We start from the raw sequence: 16825 nt of genomic DNA, 5'->3' as shown, positions 1-16825 counted from the left end.
ACTCCGTACTATCTAATATTATTTGATATAGCCAGCTGAAGGCGTCTACGCCGAAACGGGGCCCTGTCCTGGTCTCCAGTCGTCTCATTATACATCTGACACGCATCGTAAAAATTATTAAAATTATTATTATTAATTATTATCGTAGAAGCCCTTACATCAACTTCTAAAAGACTTTCAAGGGATTTTTCAATGTGAAACTATTTCTCCATTTAAGACTGTAATTCTTAACAGGATTGATACTATATTTGTATTTACACACAAGTAAACGCATCTTTTTGGTTGAAACTTCCGGCCAGAGTTCTTAATTATATTTATTTCACTGCTTTTCCTTAGGACATCCCTATTTTCATTGGAAAAATTGTGGAGGGTCTGGAGTTATGCAATCTACGAGCCAAGGAGATAAGTAACTCTATAACCTTTATTTTTTTTTTTAATAGGAATTTATTGGCATTTTTCTATAACAACATATACCCACACCCACACCTACAATTAAACAAATACAAAACAGATAAAACAAATACAAACAGTGTCAAGCTTTCTTATTACATCTTTCTAGAAAAAAAAAATTTCTATTTCCATATCTTGACCATTGACTTCCCCTGCCTTTTCACCTTCGAGTTTATATCCTTAATCTATTTTATAACCATTTCTCCTGCAAAAAAAAAAAAAACATTAACTTCAATTTTATAATTACATTCAATTATATCTTCAACATTTTACTAAAAATGCATCATCATAGTAATACCTCATCATTTAATCTTCTTGATCCATAAGCTTAATCCACTTAAATTCACTTTACTTATACTCCACCTCATAGATCTTCACAAATCATTCTCATCTAATCTATCTCTTCTATCCTTAAGGTTGCTGCTAGTAACGTAATAACTTGAAATATCTCCTTTCATGTTCAAATAAAAAATATAACGAAATGTTGTTGACAGTATTCACCCTCCGATTTCAATTTGCCATATCAGGCTGCTTAAAGTTTTACTTGATGCCTCACCCCACACCCCCTCTGTCCATTATTCTTCTCCTGGTGGCATCGGCACTGAACTCCCGTATCTCTTCCCTCTCCAAACGTCCACAGATCCAGGCACAGTCCAAACCTCTCCTTGCCACGAGTTCAGAGGTGTCCATCTCATCATCTCTCAGCTTCTTCGGTTCTTTGTAACATTCCTTTTCTTCTTGTAGATACCTTAATTCTCTGTCCCTAGCCCCCGAGCTCACACCTCGGGGACTGGATATACGAAATCTAAACGTCGCCTTGGGGCTGCCACCCCCAAAAAGCGAATTTCTTCTCCGAAGTAGCTCATTCATTTCTCTCCATCTTTGCATCCATCCTCTCAGCTCTTTGGCAAGGCTTTCTTCCAAAGTATCAAAAGTTTTATAAGCCTCCTCTGTGGGCAATTGGTTCCATTTCAGACCCCCACACAAGACTTTGACTTTTCTATAAAGCAATTCCACCTTCAAGGCAGTGAGTCTCTGTTCGTCCGTTAGTCCAGAGTTCAATACCAGTTCAAGGACAAATCCCAGCATACTGGTAGAGGAGGAGGAAGCGGGTGTCATATTTCTACTCCCCTCTTTGTTCATCGCCATTTTCCTGAGCTGGAGCGCAAATACCGCAACTTTAAAAGGAGATATTTTCCTCTAGTTAACTTCCCGAAAGAAAAGTTTGCCAGTCTCATGTGTCAATTTTAAATACATTATAGCCAGTTCTGTAGCAGCAATCACTCAAATTGGTTAGATTCTTGATCTCGAAGGGAGGGAGGACAGGCTGCCTTTCTCCTTCCCCCCGGATCGTTCCAAAAGCACGATTTCTGATCAAATTCTTTACTCACGACCACCGGGTTCTTTTAGCTCCATTCTTCAAAGGTAGAACTTGGACGCTCACCGCGGGCTCTGTCGCCGCATTTGCATCCCGGTTGGGGCATGTCCCCGAAGCCCGGCTCCGTTTGCCCTTCACCCCCACTCCCCCTTTACAGGGGGGGCAAGGGAAGGGTTCGGAGCCTCCGCGGGCGCAGCCGGGGAGCCCAGGGTGCGGGACGCTCTTCCCGCACCCCAACCGGAGCCGCGCGCTGCGGTAGCGCGGCTCCTAACCCCCGGGATGGACAAGGCGCTTCGGACCCGAAGCAGCCTTCGACCACCCGGCGATGGCGTCGCCGCCGGAAGTCACTCTATAACCTTTAGAAGGCACCTGAAGGCAGCCCTCTATAGAGAATTTTTTTTAATGTTAAATGTTTTATTGTGTTTCTATATATGTTGGACTCTTGAGAGTCCCATGGACTGCAAGAAGATCAAACTTATCCATCCTTAAAGAAATCAGCCCTGAGTGCTCACTAGAAGGACAGATCCTGAAGTTGAGGCTCCAGTACTTTGGCCACCTCATGAGAAGAGAAGACTCCCTAGAAAAGACCCTGATGTTGGGAAAGATGGAGGGCACAAGGAGAAGGGGGCGAGAGAGGATGAGATGGTTGGACAGTGTTATCGAAGCTTCTAACATGAGTTTGGCCAAGCTGCGGGAGGCAGTGAAGGATAGGCGTGCCTGGCGTGCTCTGGTCCATGGGGTCACGAAGAGTCGGACACGACTGAACGACTGAACAACAACAAAATATATGTTGGAAGCCACCCAGAGTGGCCGGGTATTATTATTATTATTATTATTATTATTATTATTATTATTATTATTATTACTATTATTATTCAGGGCATCACTATTTACATCAGAGAAACGTTGGCTCCCCGCTTTCGCTGGAGAGAGGCTCCCCTCCATCCCTGGGTGGCGATGTTCATTTCCTCTCCTCTGCAAGTGCATGTCCTCAACCGAATCGAAACGCCAACACGCCGTCAGTTCTTTGGGCTCATGATATAGTCGGGAAATGCAATTATCTGATAATATGCTTTCATGGTTCCAAATATACTCGCGCAGCGGCAGTTCGAGAGAGAAGAAGCAGGGCCTGTGCGTCGCTGTGTTTGTTATACACAAAGGCGAGAGCAGAAACAGGGCTCCATCTCCCACCGAACCCTAGTCCAAACTGGATCAGGCTGCTGGGAGAACCAACACTCTCCATTCTTGGACACAGGGCCAGGGGCAGCAAATGCGGGGGCACCCCCTGGGGGCGGGGCGCCACTCCCTAGTGCGTGCCCTGACATCACAATGCAGGCGCCATGACATCACGGCATGTGCGCAGCATCCCAGGTGGACTGCGCATGTGCAGACACGCGCAGTCCACCCAAGATGGCGGGCGCGAGTGGCCGGCACCCCTTCCAACAGTGCAGTGGCGCGGCAAGTTTTAAAGCTGAAGCACGCGAACAGCAGCACAGACGGTCGGAAGGGGTGCCGTCCGCTCGCGCCCGCCATCTTGGGTGGATTGCGCATGCCCACCCAAGATGGCGGGCGCGAGCAGATGGCACCCCTTCTGACCGTGCGGCAAGTTTTAAGGCTGCAGCGCACGAACAGCAGCACAGATGCTGTGCTGCTGTTCACGCGCCGATCGCGGGGTTGGGGCACCGCCCTGAGTGTCACCCCCCCAGGGCGGTATCCGGGGCGGCCCTCACCCTATGCTCCCTTTGCTCCTCCCCTGCTCAGGGTCGGCCCACCCATTAGGCTCGCTGAGTCAACTGCCTCTGGGGGCAGGCTGGGGGCAGCTGAATGGGGCAGCACATCTGGAAAGGGGAGAGGCATCCTCATGCTCCCTTTGCTGTTGCTCCAGCTGTGGAGAGGAGCAAGGCAGTCAAGTACAACATTTCTTGTAATGCTAGAGAAGACATGCGAGGGAATGTTTGGTCCAGCCAGTCGAAACTTCCTGTTCCTCCTGGTTAGAGCATCCTTCCTTTTACATGTGCTGGAAGGTGGGCGTGGCCTCACCTGTCCAGGTAACCAAAGGACGAGTCACGCAGCACCTCTGTCTCTTTTTGACTTCCTTCATCGTCTGACCAGCTTTTAGCTTAGGACTGCTCTGCTAGCTCTCAGCTAGCAGAAACACTGGGATCATTCCCGCATATGGGCTAGATCCACATATACGTAACTAAGTCTGCCTTCAGGAATCCAACTGTGAACTGATGTGAGTAAACATCTTTTATTGACTTTGAATAAGACTGTGGCGTCTTTATTCTTTTCAAGAGGGATTCAAGGGAACTTACCAGGAACGTACAATTCAGTCTGAGACAGATGGAATTGTATAATGGTGAGAGGCTCACACGAGCCTGCAACCAGTTATCTGCTGTGCGTGAAAAGGGGAATGTCAACTCTGCTAAGTAAAGGAACTTGCTAGCGCAAGTTAGGAAAGATATTAATTTTAAAAAAATGTCCTCTCCTGCCACCCTGAACATTCCCAAAAAATCAGCCTAAGAGCTACCTCCTCCAGACCACATTTTACATCAAGTTGGAATGGGATACACGTCAGCCAAATTTTGTATTTTATGTGCTTAAGTCCACACTTCCACTTGTTTCGTTCCTGGAAAGCACATCCCTGAGTGGTTTGTTGTTGTTTTGCTTGAAACGCATTCTCTAGGCATGGATCCGCGCAGTTTTCCCCTCGGCCCACTCCTTTCCTAGGGAAAACTCACTCTTTAGTTCTAATTCAGAGCAAACATTGATCTGGAGAAAACCTGAATTGCTGTTTGCTCCTATTGAGCACAAAAGAGCAGTTTTCCCCAGTGGGGAGGAGCAGGCAGAGAGGAAATGTAGATAAGCATCTTGAAGAACGCCCAGTTTTCATGCACATCCCAGGTGCTTGAGGAAAGATATGGGTGCGATCCTTAATAAAACCACAAAGCTCCATTCTCCCCCCCCCCCCCGTTTTAGCCATCACAAACGCTAATGGGTGGAAGTTTTATTGATTCTCCCCCACACTGAAAAATATTAATACTGAGCATCGAGATATAAAGCGAAGGAATGCAAAGCTGGAGGCCAGACTGCTAACCGTCAGAAACTGGAGGGAATGGGGAAGCAATTTTGTGCTGTTAACATCTACCTAATTCGCACTTCCAGAAAATTGAAAACTGAAATGCAAACGTCCCCCCGACACCTGCACTTCTCTGAATTTTGCAACGCAGTTCACTGACCAAGTAATACGTGAAAAATGCAAATAATAATAATAATAATAATAATAATAATAATAATAATAATAATAAATGTATATTTATACCACGCCCTTCCCAGCCAAAAACCGAGCTCAGGGCAGCTAACACTAATTAAAATCACAGCAAAAACATAAAAAACAATCAATTTAAAATACAGATTAAAATACAAATTCAAAATTCAAAATTAAAACTGCAGTCTCATTTTCCAATAGCCCACCAATAAAAGAATAATAATAATTTTTTATTTCTACCCCGCCCTTCCCAATCCGAAAACTGGGCTCAGGTGCGGCTAACAACAAATATAAGACAATGAATAAAAAAACTTAAAAACAACTAAAAAGCAGCATAAAAACAAACATCAGTGGGATCACCAGGGCTAACTAGCCATGTTCAAATATATAAAAGGATGTCATATAGAGGAGGGTGAAAGGTTGTTTTCTGCTGCTCCAGAGAAGCGGACACGGGGCAATGGATTCAAACTACAAGAAAGAAGATTCCACCTAAACATTAGGAAGAACTTCCTGACAGTGAGAGCTGTTGGACAGTGGAATTTGCTGCCAAGGAGTGTGGTGGAGTCTCCTTCTTTGGAGGTCTTTAAGCGGAGGCTTGACAGCCATCTGTCAGGAATGCTTTGGTGGTGTTTCCTGCTTGGCAGGGGGTTGGACTGGATGGCCCTTGGGGTCTCTTCCAACTCTAGGATTCTATGATTCTAGGTTAGTCTTGCTAGGCCAGTAGGGAGACCAGGGAGGAATTTTAATGTAGGGACCCAGAAGGGTTTCTTCAGAAAAAAGGGAAGGGGAAAAGGAATAGGGGATCAGGCTAGATTAAAGGCCAGGCGGAATAACTCTGTCTTACAGGCCCTGCGGAAGGAGGTCACATCCCGTAGGGTCCTAGAATCGTGGGACAGAGTATTCCACCAGTTCGTATAACTGGGTAAAGAGTGCGTTAAAATGCACACATTCATGGGGGGGGGAGATATACAAAAATGCATTCTGTCATGGAAAATATAAATGTTAGGGAAATACACTTTGCAAAAAAAGAAGAAGAGCGTATTAGACAAAAGTGCATGGCCATATTTGGAGAAATTCGTGGCGCTGATGAATTTTCACGAGGGCTCTTTCTCTGCAAAATTGCAAATGACGGCTATGCACCGGATTCGGCTAAATAATCTCTTCTCCCCGCCTCCCCCAACATTTCCAACCTCTTGCAAACGGATGTGAATGAGTGCAGAACTGAACTTGAGTTTTGAGACAATGATAATCTAAAGTTGGAGATTCAACCCTCTCCATCAGAGAGAAGGGGAAGGGAGAGCACTCTCCTTCCAGCCTGCCCAGCGATCCGAGCTTCCAAGTTAAGACGCTCTTCCTACTTTTAGCTTTGAGGGGTTTCCAGAGCAGGTTGCCAACTCTCAAGCTCTTAGCCTGCTCCTCCTCCTCTGGCCTGCAGGAAAGGAGTCAGAATCAAGGGGGAGGGGGTCTGTTTTCCATTTACTGTGGGAGTTTCTGCAATGAGCTCCATTGGGCTGCACACCAAGTCATAGCATAATAGAATTATTGAGTTGGAAGGGTCTCCCAAGTGTCATCTAGACCAGCCCCTTGCAGGTACAGTCGTACCTCGGGTTACGTACGCTCCGAGTTATGTACTTCTTGGGTTACGAACTCCGGCAACCCGGAAGCGCAGCCTGGAGTGCACACAACATGTGGATGCGCAGAAGCGTTCTGCGCAGTTCACGCATGTGCATATGTGTTCGTGAATGTGCAAACCGCTACTTCCGGGTTTTCCGCGCGCTTGTTCGGGTTGCATACTTTTCAGGTTATGAAATGTAACCTGGAACCAATTACGTACGCAACCCGGGGTACCACTGTAAACAAACACTCTGTGGGGTGAGTGGGGCTGAGAGACTTCAAAGAAGTGTGGCTAGCCCAAGGTCACCCAGCAGCTGCATGTGGAGGAGCGGAGACATGAACCCGGTTCACCAGATTACAAGTCTACCGCTCTTAACCACTACACCACACTGGCTCTCCAGTGGGGAGAGGAGTGGGGGGAGCACCCCGCCCCCGGCAGCATGATCCCGGTAGGGTGCCATCGCCCCACACCCCTGCAGGTGACGTGCCATGCTCCAGCCCAACCCCTGCCTGCTCTCCGCCCCCCTGGTGCCGGAGCATGAAGCTCCACCACTGGAGGGAGCCGGTTTGGCTTCTCTGGAGGGGGAGTTCCCAAGTTGTCTGGGGGCAGCCACCGAGAAGGCCCTCCCTTGCATCTATAGAATCATAGAATTGTCGAACCAGACACTGGAAAGACCTGTCAAGAATAAGCATGGACCAATGGTACCAAGTAATATGGGAAACAGCCCTTTTAGAAAAACTAACCAGTAAGCTGAAACTGACACGGGGACAAACGGAAGAAGACACCTTCACCCCGGTATGGTCCCCCTTCATCACACACACAGCCCAACAAGATAATGACAAAAATCTACCAACAGCATATAAATCAATATGGCTAACCTGACCAAAAACGCCCACCCACCCCACTCACGCAGGAGACCAAAGAACACCACAGCAAACCACAAAAGAACAATCACGCCCCACGCCAACCCCCGCCTCTCTCACCACTCTCACCACTAAAGGAGCACAAGCGAACAATAGTGAACCTGCACAGGCAATGCTGACACCAAACCCTACACATATTAAGTAAAACAGAAACATCGTCACCCCACCCACCCGTTCCCAGCCACCTCTCTCCCCCTTCTCTCCCCAATGTCTCAACAACAACAACCGATTTGTAAAAATGTTATATGGAAAAATACGAGAGAGACATTGCATTGCCGTTGTAAATCAAGAAAATCTTTAATAAAAATATTTAAAAAAAAAAGAATTGTAGAGTTGGGATCCCAAGGATCATCTAGTCCAACCCCCTGCAACACAGCAACCTGAAGTAGCTCGTACATGACAGGTGGGCCATCCAACCACTGCTTAAGAAACCTCCATCGAACGAGAGTACACCACCTCTCTTGGGAAAGCAGTCCTGTGATTGGGGGAGGGGGGTGTACCAAGAGATGGACCTTCTCTGAAGACCTCAGAGCTTAGGCAAGGAACAAGGTCTTGCAGATAGCTTGGATCTAAGCCATATTGGGGGAGGGTTTCTAGGTCATAACCAGCACTTTGATTTACTTAGGTCCATTAATTTCAGTGGCTCCGCTCTGATGAGAATGTAGCTGGATAAAGCTCAAAGACCCCTCCCCTCCTCCCTTTCGACTGTTGCCCATAGACTGGCCTTCACCAAAGCGAGGTTCACTGTTTTTCCCTCCAACGTCCTGAGACATAGATTCTCAAAGGGCCAAGCCTCCGCCATGTGCGAATGTGATAAGGAGACACTGGAGTCTCTCCAGCACATTATGTTCGCTTGCCCCTTGTTCAACGTGCCACGGGCAAATTTGTTGGGATCAATCATACAGAAACTAGAGGGCACCCCACCAGAATTCCACCTCGCCCAAATCTTGCAGGATAAGGATACTCATACAACCCTGAAAGTGGCAAGGTTCCTGGTCACTGTCCTGACCCAAAAGCGACGCCAAGGAGCACTACAAGCTAGCTAAGGCTTAGTATGCCATTCTATTTTATTGTAAACATGCATCTACTGTTATCTAGTTTATTATTATTCTTCTTCTTTTAATACCACTTTGCTTGACTGTGGTGTTTTAGCGGCTGTTGTTCCCACTTGCATAAGTTGTTATCTATGTGTTTTTTACTTGTATGGGCCTATGGCCGTAAATAAAATTCTATTCTATTCTATTCTATTCTAAAGACCCCTCCCCATGGCATTTCACACACTGTGCCAGACTGTGCTCACTTGGGGTTGTGTCCAATTAAGCCCTTCCCGGAGTCCCATTGAAATCAACGGAACGTACACCTATTGATTTCAGTGGGCCTGCGCTCAGCATGACTCATGTCGGATGCAACCCTTTGACCGGCCGATAACAGGAGAATTGCAGTTCCCCTTGGCACATGTTTCACGAGGGGCAAGTGAGCTCTCTCTGCCTTTATATCAGGGCGTACCGAGCTGTGGCCGAGTCAATGGATACAATGTGCGGGGGGGACGGGGGGGACACACGACAGTGTTGCAGTGCAGGCAGAGGGAAGAGTCCCAGGCACTGGTTCGAGACATAGCTGTCAAGTTTCGGATTTGAAAATAAGGGATCAGCAGTCTCACCTATCCCGGGGACAGTCACATGTCAGTGGTGGGTGGAGCCAGAAGCAAAAGTGGGCGGAGCAGCAATGTAAACTCCAAGCGGGCTCAGGCTCAGAGCGGAGCAAAGAGGAGGGCAGCCATGTGCTCCGCGCGATGGAGCCCCATCGTCTTCTTGTCTGATCCCATCAAAACAGGACAGGAAGCAGCAGCTGCTCAAAGGCAGCCAGGCTCTGCCCACCAGCTAACCCTATTGGCCGGCTGAGGGGCTCGGCAGCAATGGATAGGGGCTGATGCAGGGGGAGGAATACACCCCCCTGTAAGCACGGGAAACGGCTCCCACTTGCTTTGAGGGCTGAGGCTTTTCTCTCCAAGTAGGCGAGGTCTTCCCACCCAGTCCCTGGCCAGCAGGGGAGGAGCTGCTTCCATTAAAAACGGGAAATAAAAAATAAGGGAGAGCAGCGGGAAACTGCTTGAAATAAGGGAGAATCCCGGGGGGAAATGGGATACTTGACAGCACTGGTTCCAGAAAGCAAAACAGAAACAGGATCTCATATAAACACACACAAAACTTCCACTGTTTCTTCCTCCAAAGTGGCTACCAACTTGGATGGATTGAAAAGAAGAGTTGGCCAATTCTTGATTTTCAAGGTTATCATAGCGATGTTCTCCCTTGGCTGTTGGAGGCGAGGCTATTTTTCAGAATATCAGTTGCCAGGATTCGCAAGAGGAGAGAGTTTGCACTCTTAATGAGCCTTTAAAAAAAAAGCTGAACAACTCTTTGCAAAGCTCAACAATTAGCACAAGTATGGAAAGCAGAGGAAAAACGCCAAAAGAGGAAGAATGGCGTCAAGCTTATGGACTACGTGGAACTGGCTAAGCTGACAGAGAGGATACATGAGAGAGGCAACATCGATTTCAAAAAGGAGTGGGAACCATTTATAAACCATATAGAAAGACAGTACAGTGGTACCTCTGGTTAAGTAATTAATTCGTTCCAGAGGTCCGTTCTTAACCTGAAACTGTTCTTAACCTGAAGCACCACTTTAGCTAATGGGACCGCCAGAGCACAATTTCTGTTCTTATCCTGAAGCAAAGTTCTTAACCTGAAGCATTATTTCTGGGTTAGCGGAGTATGTAACCTGAAGCGTCTGTAACCTGAAGTGTATGTAACCCGAGGTACCACGGTATAAAGATTTGGACCCATTAGGAGGTTTCAACTAAACTTTCACAACTATGTAAGAGGTAAAACCAGCAGGGTATAGAATTTGTTTAATAAATCAGTACGGAAATACGGGGGGAGGTCAAAGAGGGGGGAGGGGGAAAATATGGATATACCTGAAGGAGCGTCTCCACCCCCCACCGTTCTGCCCGGACACTGGGGTCCAGCTCCGAGGGCCTTCTGGCTGTTCCCCCCCTGCGAGAAGTGAGGTTACAGGGAACCAGGCAGAGGGCCTTCTCGGTGGTGGCGCCCGCCCTGTGGAACGCCCTCCCGTCCAATGTCAAGGAGATAAACAACTGTCTGACTTTTAGAAGACATCTGAAGGCAGCCCTGTTTAGGGAAGTTTTTAACGTTTGATTTTTGTCGTGTTTTTAATATTCTTTTGGGAGCCGCCCAGAGTGCCTGGGTATAAATATGTTGTTGTTGTAGTAGTAGATGATAACCAGCTTTCTCCAATATAGAAGGCCTCTGAATACTAGCACCCTCATGTCACCCAACAGCATGACGCATACGCTACGGAGCAGAACATTTCCCATCAGAAGATGCCACCACCATTTCAGCGACGGGACACAGCACACAAGCCCTCCACCGCCCTGAGAAAACCCCTTAATCCCAATTTTGTTATCTGGTGGTGGCAGCCTCTCTTCCTCCTTGCCTGCTCTCCAGCAGCTGCTAGGAGCTGCCCAAGGGAGGAGGCCAGCCATGGAGAAGACATGAAGAGGCAACGAGATACTCCCTTGGAGCCATCACTGTTTGGGACAAAGCGCCAGCTCATCCTCTTCCCCAAGTTTGGCGGGCGGAAATAGAGACATTCTGTGATCGAATCAGAAGCTTAGATGGCTTTCGTAGTTCTGGGACTATCCCTGGAAAATTGGGGTGCTTGTTCATTTATCACATCCACACCCCAGCTCTTTCTCCAAGGAGGTCAAGGTGGTTATGGGGTCCTCCAGATCCTCATTTGATCCACACACAACAACCCTGCGAGGTAGCTAGGCCAACAAACCCAAGGTCATCCAGGGGAGCTTCATGCCCAAGTCGGGATTTGAACTCCGGTCTCCCAGGTCCCAGTCCGACACCCTGACCACAACACCACACTGTCTGCAGCCACACTGACTTGTAGGACCTCTCCAGGTCTTCAGGAAAGTGAATTTGCCAGCCTGACCCGGAGATGCCCGGTCTCCTGTTGCCTCTTCTCCAACTAAATATACTCAACACTTCCATTCTTTCCTTAAAGTCTCCAGGGCATTCAACATCTTTGACGCTCTCTGGACACATTCTTAAACGTGCGGTGCCCGAATACGGTATGATTAAAGGAAAATAAAACACCTTGCCGACAAAGGTCCGTATAGTTAAAGCTATGGTTTTCCCAGTAGTGATGTACGGAAGTGAGAGCTGGACCATCAAGAAGGCTGATCGCCGAAGAATTGATGCTTTTGAATTCTGGTGCTGGAGGAGACTCTTGAGAGTCCCATGGACTGCAAGAAGTTCAAACCTATCCATTCTCAAGGAAATCGGCCCTGAGTGCTCACTGGAAGGACAGATCCTGAAGCTGAGGCTCCAGTACTTTGGCCACCTCATGAGAAGAGAAGACTCCCTGGAAAAGACCCTGATGTTGGGAAAGATGGAGGGCACAAGGAGAAGGGGATGACAGAGGATGAGATGGTTGGACAGTGTTCTCGAAGCGACTGGCATGAGTTTGGCCAGACTGCGGGAGGCAGTGGAGGATAGGCGTGCCTGGCGTGCTCTGGTCCATGGGGTCACGAAGAGTCGGACACGACTGAACGACTGAACAACAACAATCCCCCTTTGCGTTCTGAACTCTATACCTCTGCTGAAGTAGCCTAGAATCGCCTTAGTCTTTTTGCCTGCTGCATCACGCTGCTGTCTCATATTTATTCTACTAAAACGCGAGATCCTTTTCTGCAGGCATTGCTGCGAAGTTGGGCATCTCCTGCCCTACATTTGCCCAGCTGATTCTTCCTACTGTCACGCAGGAATTCGCACCCCTCTTTGCCCGATTCTGTCGCCTTTTGACCCACTTCTCCACCCTGTCAAGGTTATCTCGAGTCCACACCCCAGGCAGGAAATAGTTTTTGAAAGTGGAAACGAAGCACAAACTCAAGCCTACATGTCGAAGGCTGGGGTTCTAACCCGGGTGCAGCTCCCTGCTGCGGCCATTTCCTACGAACAGGGACTGACAACAATGTGGAGAGGTTTAAAAGAAAATATAAACAGTATACAGTCTATCCGACAGGCGCAGGAATCTGCCTCCTCGCCCTGCTGCATCTCTGCAAACCAGACCTAAGCTCATAAAAGTGAGGTATGTTAAATACCTTCCCAAGTGGCTGCCCATATCGGAAGAATGCCCTTATCTCTTGAAACATGAGTAAAAAGAAATTCCAAAAAAGGCAGTATGGACACACACACACACAAAAAAAAAAGCCTGTTAGCAGACAGAGTAAGCTGGCAAACACAGAAGCTTTATATATTTTAGAAGATATGGATTTTTTAAAATTTCATGTTTATTTTTTTAAAAGGAAGACTATGGTTATTCTGTCCCAGAGAGTATTTGGGGTTCAGTGCCCGCCACCCCACTCTGTGTTCAGAGCCAGGCCGTTAATGAAAAGATGGAAGAAATAATGTATAGATTGGGATTCGTCTTTGCAGCCCCAATCTCTGCAACGGAGACAAATGGATGGAGCCGTCTCAGCCCAACAGAGGATGCGATTCTCCCAAGGTCAAAAGGTGAAGCGGTGGCAGAGAGCCCAGGCCTCATAACTAAGCAAGGAGGGTCGCCGGCGATTTCTGAAATAAGTGCCTTAATGATTAAAGATAACCTTTGTTTTTTTTCCCCCCCAAGCTGACACAGCTGTGACTCGGCGATATCTGGTTTTCATAACTCTCTTCCAGACAAGAGCGAAAGTTGGCAGAGGGGATGGAGAATGGGGCTTCCCAGCCACGGGGAGGGGTGCGACGGCAGGATCTGTGGACTCCGGGCAAATGCCAAGGCTTGATGGACACAGAAGGGACATGAAACACACACACAGAGCTGCCACCCCCCCCCCCCCAGGCAACCAGAAGGACCCAATCGAAACCTTCACCTGTGGTCTCCCTGCATCGTTGCTCCATCAACATTGACGAAGATGAGTTTGCTACCAAACAAGGGAGGAGCTGGAGGTGGCATGAACTATTCCCTGGCGAAGGTGAGGGTGGGTGAGGCGGAAGAAGCACTCTGCACATGCTCAGAGGCGCCTGCCGCCCCTGCTACCCACGTTTCAGAGACTTCCACTGACTCAACTCGATCTACCTGCCCCAGATCCAAGAGATTCAGGCTCACGGGAAGGCAGAGATGAAGCAACAACAATGCAAGGCCGCGTTTTATGGGTTCGGTGATAGCGAGCAGAGATTTACACACGTTGAAGAGAATTATCCAGTGGGAGCTGAGAAAGAGGCAGAAGACTCTTGCCCATATTCAAGTGGACTCTTTATTTATTCCATGCTCACCCGCCCCCTGGGCATGCACAAAGTGTTTCCCTGCACCACCAGAGCACCTATGAACACAAAAGGATCAGGAGCCAAGCAACGGTCCCTAGCATCTCGCCGCCACCGGAGAAGTGAAGCAACCAGCTAGCCTCTGAGCATACACAGAGTGGCATCCCTGCACCAGAGGGCGCCCAAACAGATACCTTTTGGGCAACACACACAGAGAGGAGATTCCAGCCAATGGTGGGGAAGCTCATTCATTCTCTCCCAAGTACAAGAGCCATTGGTTTACACCAGCACACAATGAGGACTAGCTGCATGCCATGTGTGTTGGGTTGGTCCAAGACATTTTGGCACCTGAGGCCAAAGTGCGAAATGATGCCCCCTCCCCACCAGGGAAGAAGGGGTGAGTGAAGATCTACATTAGCAACAAGGGGGGGGATAAAGACCTACACCTGCTGCCTGAGGTGGTTGTCTCACCTTGGCTTATGGGTGGGCTGGCCCTCTTGGGGGGGGGGGGTGTAGGGAGAAAAGCAACGTTGCCAGAGGCCCTTGGCAACGTCCCGCCTTGTAATTCCCAAGTACGTGGGGCTTGATCCCACCCCAGCTTTTTTCCCGAAGATGCGAGTGCCGACGAGGGTGCCCCTGAACATGCGCAGAGCGCATTCTCTCTGTTTCGCCACAGCCAGAAGGTACATATATAGAGGGCAGGGCTCCGAGTCCAAGGCTAGACCCTTCCTACACCTCGGCCGCCACAGGGGGCAGGGAAACCTCAGACAGATCCATCGCGCCAACGCTTCCACCTGACCCGTAAAGGGAGCCAGACCACACGCCACAAAGGTGTGTGGTGTGTGTGTGAGAGAGAGAGAGAGAGAGAGGTGAAAAGGGATTTCTCCCCCTCACCGCCTGCCCCCTTCCCAAGAGGGGGAGAAATCCCTTTTGTTGATGAGTTGGCCTGCAAAAAATCCCATCAAAGGACATCATAATTTAAAAAAAGGAAAGCTTTAAATAAATGCCCTTCTCTCTCGGGTTCCTAAGCACAATATCTACATTAATTCGCAAAGCTCCCTGTGTTTCCTCCCGTTCTTCCCTCCAGCTACTAAAATTCCCAAGTACATAGGTGCGAGTGGGAGAGGGGGGCCAAGGGAAATATGCAATTCTGCCACCCCCACCCCGCTGCCACCCAGTATTTCTGCATCCTCCTGTCATGTTTTGGAGGGGACTGAATCCTTTTGTGCAAGCAAACCTAATCCCAGTAGGATTGTTCGGGGCGGGCATTGGTGCGAGGGAGGGGGACGGGACACCCTAGCCACATTCTGTGCCTTGGAGCCGTGGGCCCCCACCCCAAAGAATCTGCAAATTGAGACAATGGAAGGTTTCCTGCAGGAGCACCCCTCTGCCCACCCCCCTGGTCATTCTCGGCCGGTTTAGTATTCTGGGTTGGCTTCCGTTCCATCAAAGGACGCAAGGAGGGTGGGTTTCAAAGTCTAGTGCCCTTAGAAGGAGGGGGGAAAGCCCACCCACCCGCCCCCCCTCGAAAGGAGCAGGGGGAGCAGCTCCCCCTGATCCTCTACCCCCCCCAATTGCATAGCCGGCAGGAGGGATGCGATGATCGCACACAAACACAGCTCCTGGCCAAAAACAGCAACACACACCCCTATTCGTTTCCACAGGCACCCCCTTGGTTTTGCAATTCACATTTCTGGAGAGGTTCCCCCACACCCCACCCCAGAATCTGATATGAAAAGAAATAGAATAATAACAACACACACACACACACACACACACTTCTTCATTTTCTGCAGAACCCATCACCTGCTCGTTTAAAAAAAAAAAATCTATCCCATCTCCTAGCTATAGGAGGAATAGGAAGCAATTTTGGCCACCCCCTCTAACAAGGCTGAAATACCCTATGTGACCCTTTTCAAGGTGTTCAATCCCCCCTCCAAATGCACACACACACACACACACACACACACGGTTATTGAAAAACAGCTGGTACCAAGAGTCTCCATGGGAAAATCAGAGAGTTTGCCCAGCAATAAGGATGTAATATGATTTAAACGTAATAAATAATCTGGGGGGTGGGGGGCGGGTGGGGGGAGGAAGAAGCTGCAGAGATTTTTGTGGACTGATATATTATATTATTATTATTATTTTAAAAAGAGTGTCTCCTTTAGAAATACACACACAAAACCAACCTAAAGAGGGAGAGAACACAGTCTTCCAAACCTGAAATCGACGGCACAGAGGTGCACAGGCAGGCGAAACTGACCGATCGTAAAACACACCACTCTTCCTATAGGATTGCATCGATGGATCTCTCTTTTTTTTTTAAGTTTTCCCAATTTTTGCTCTTCCCTTCCCTCCCCCCCCATACCCCCCATACAAAGTTCGCCGACGTTAAAAAGAATAAATAGGTTCTATTTCCTCGAGAGCAGGGGCGTCAGAAACAAACAACGGCCTTTTAATTAAAAAGAGCTGCTGCAAATTTTATAAAATGCCAACAAAACGTGCCTTTTTTTCCTTACCTTAGATTTGCCTTGCGTCTCCCACCGAGTCTGGAATCGTTGTCTCTCTCTGTCTCTCTCTCTCTTTTTTTTGCTGCAGTTCTTGCTAAAAACTCTCCAAGGCTCTCTTAAGCCTATTGAGGGGAGGGAAAGGAGGGTTGGGGGGGGGCAAGGGCTCCTCCTCCTCCTCCTCTTTCTTCCCCCCCCTTTTTTTACACCTGTCCCTGCCTTGCATTCAGTTTAACTGCCATCGTTGCCTACGAGGGGGTCCGAACGACACAATATATACAGTAGCTAACCGGGGACAGGGAGAAAGACATGGGGGTTGTGTTGGGGGGGG

The 16825-nt window shown here is 48.5% G+C and overlaps 1 protein-coding gene across 1 annotated transcript in view; it reads right to left on the bottom strand.

Annotated features, from left to right (window-relative positions):
• SEMA6B (semaphorin 6B) overlaps positions 1–16563 on the bottom strand; it is a 159047-nt gene extending 142484 nt beyond the window's left edge. The window contains exon 1 of the mRNA XM_033136545.1: positions 16507–16563. The gene's annotated coding sequence lies outside the window, so the exon portion shown is untranslated. The remainder of the gene's footprint in view (positions 1–16506) is intronic.
• Positions 16564–16825: the final 262 nt, after the last annotated feature.

This window comes from Lacerta agilis, chromosome 18 (genome assembly GCF_009819535.1).
Source record: "Lacerta agilis isolate rLacAgi1 chromosome 18, rLacAgi1.pri, whole genome shotgun sequence".
NCBI classification, from domain to species: domain Eukaryota; kingdom Metazoa; phylum Chordata; class Lepidosauria; order Squamata; family Lacertidae; genus Lacerta; species Lacerta agilis.
Note: the sequence above shows the minus strand (reverse complement) of the source record. Positions and strands in the feature narration are given on the sequence as shown.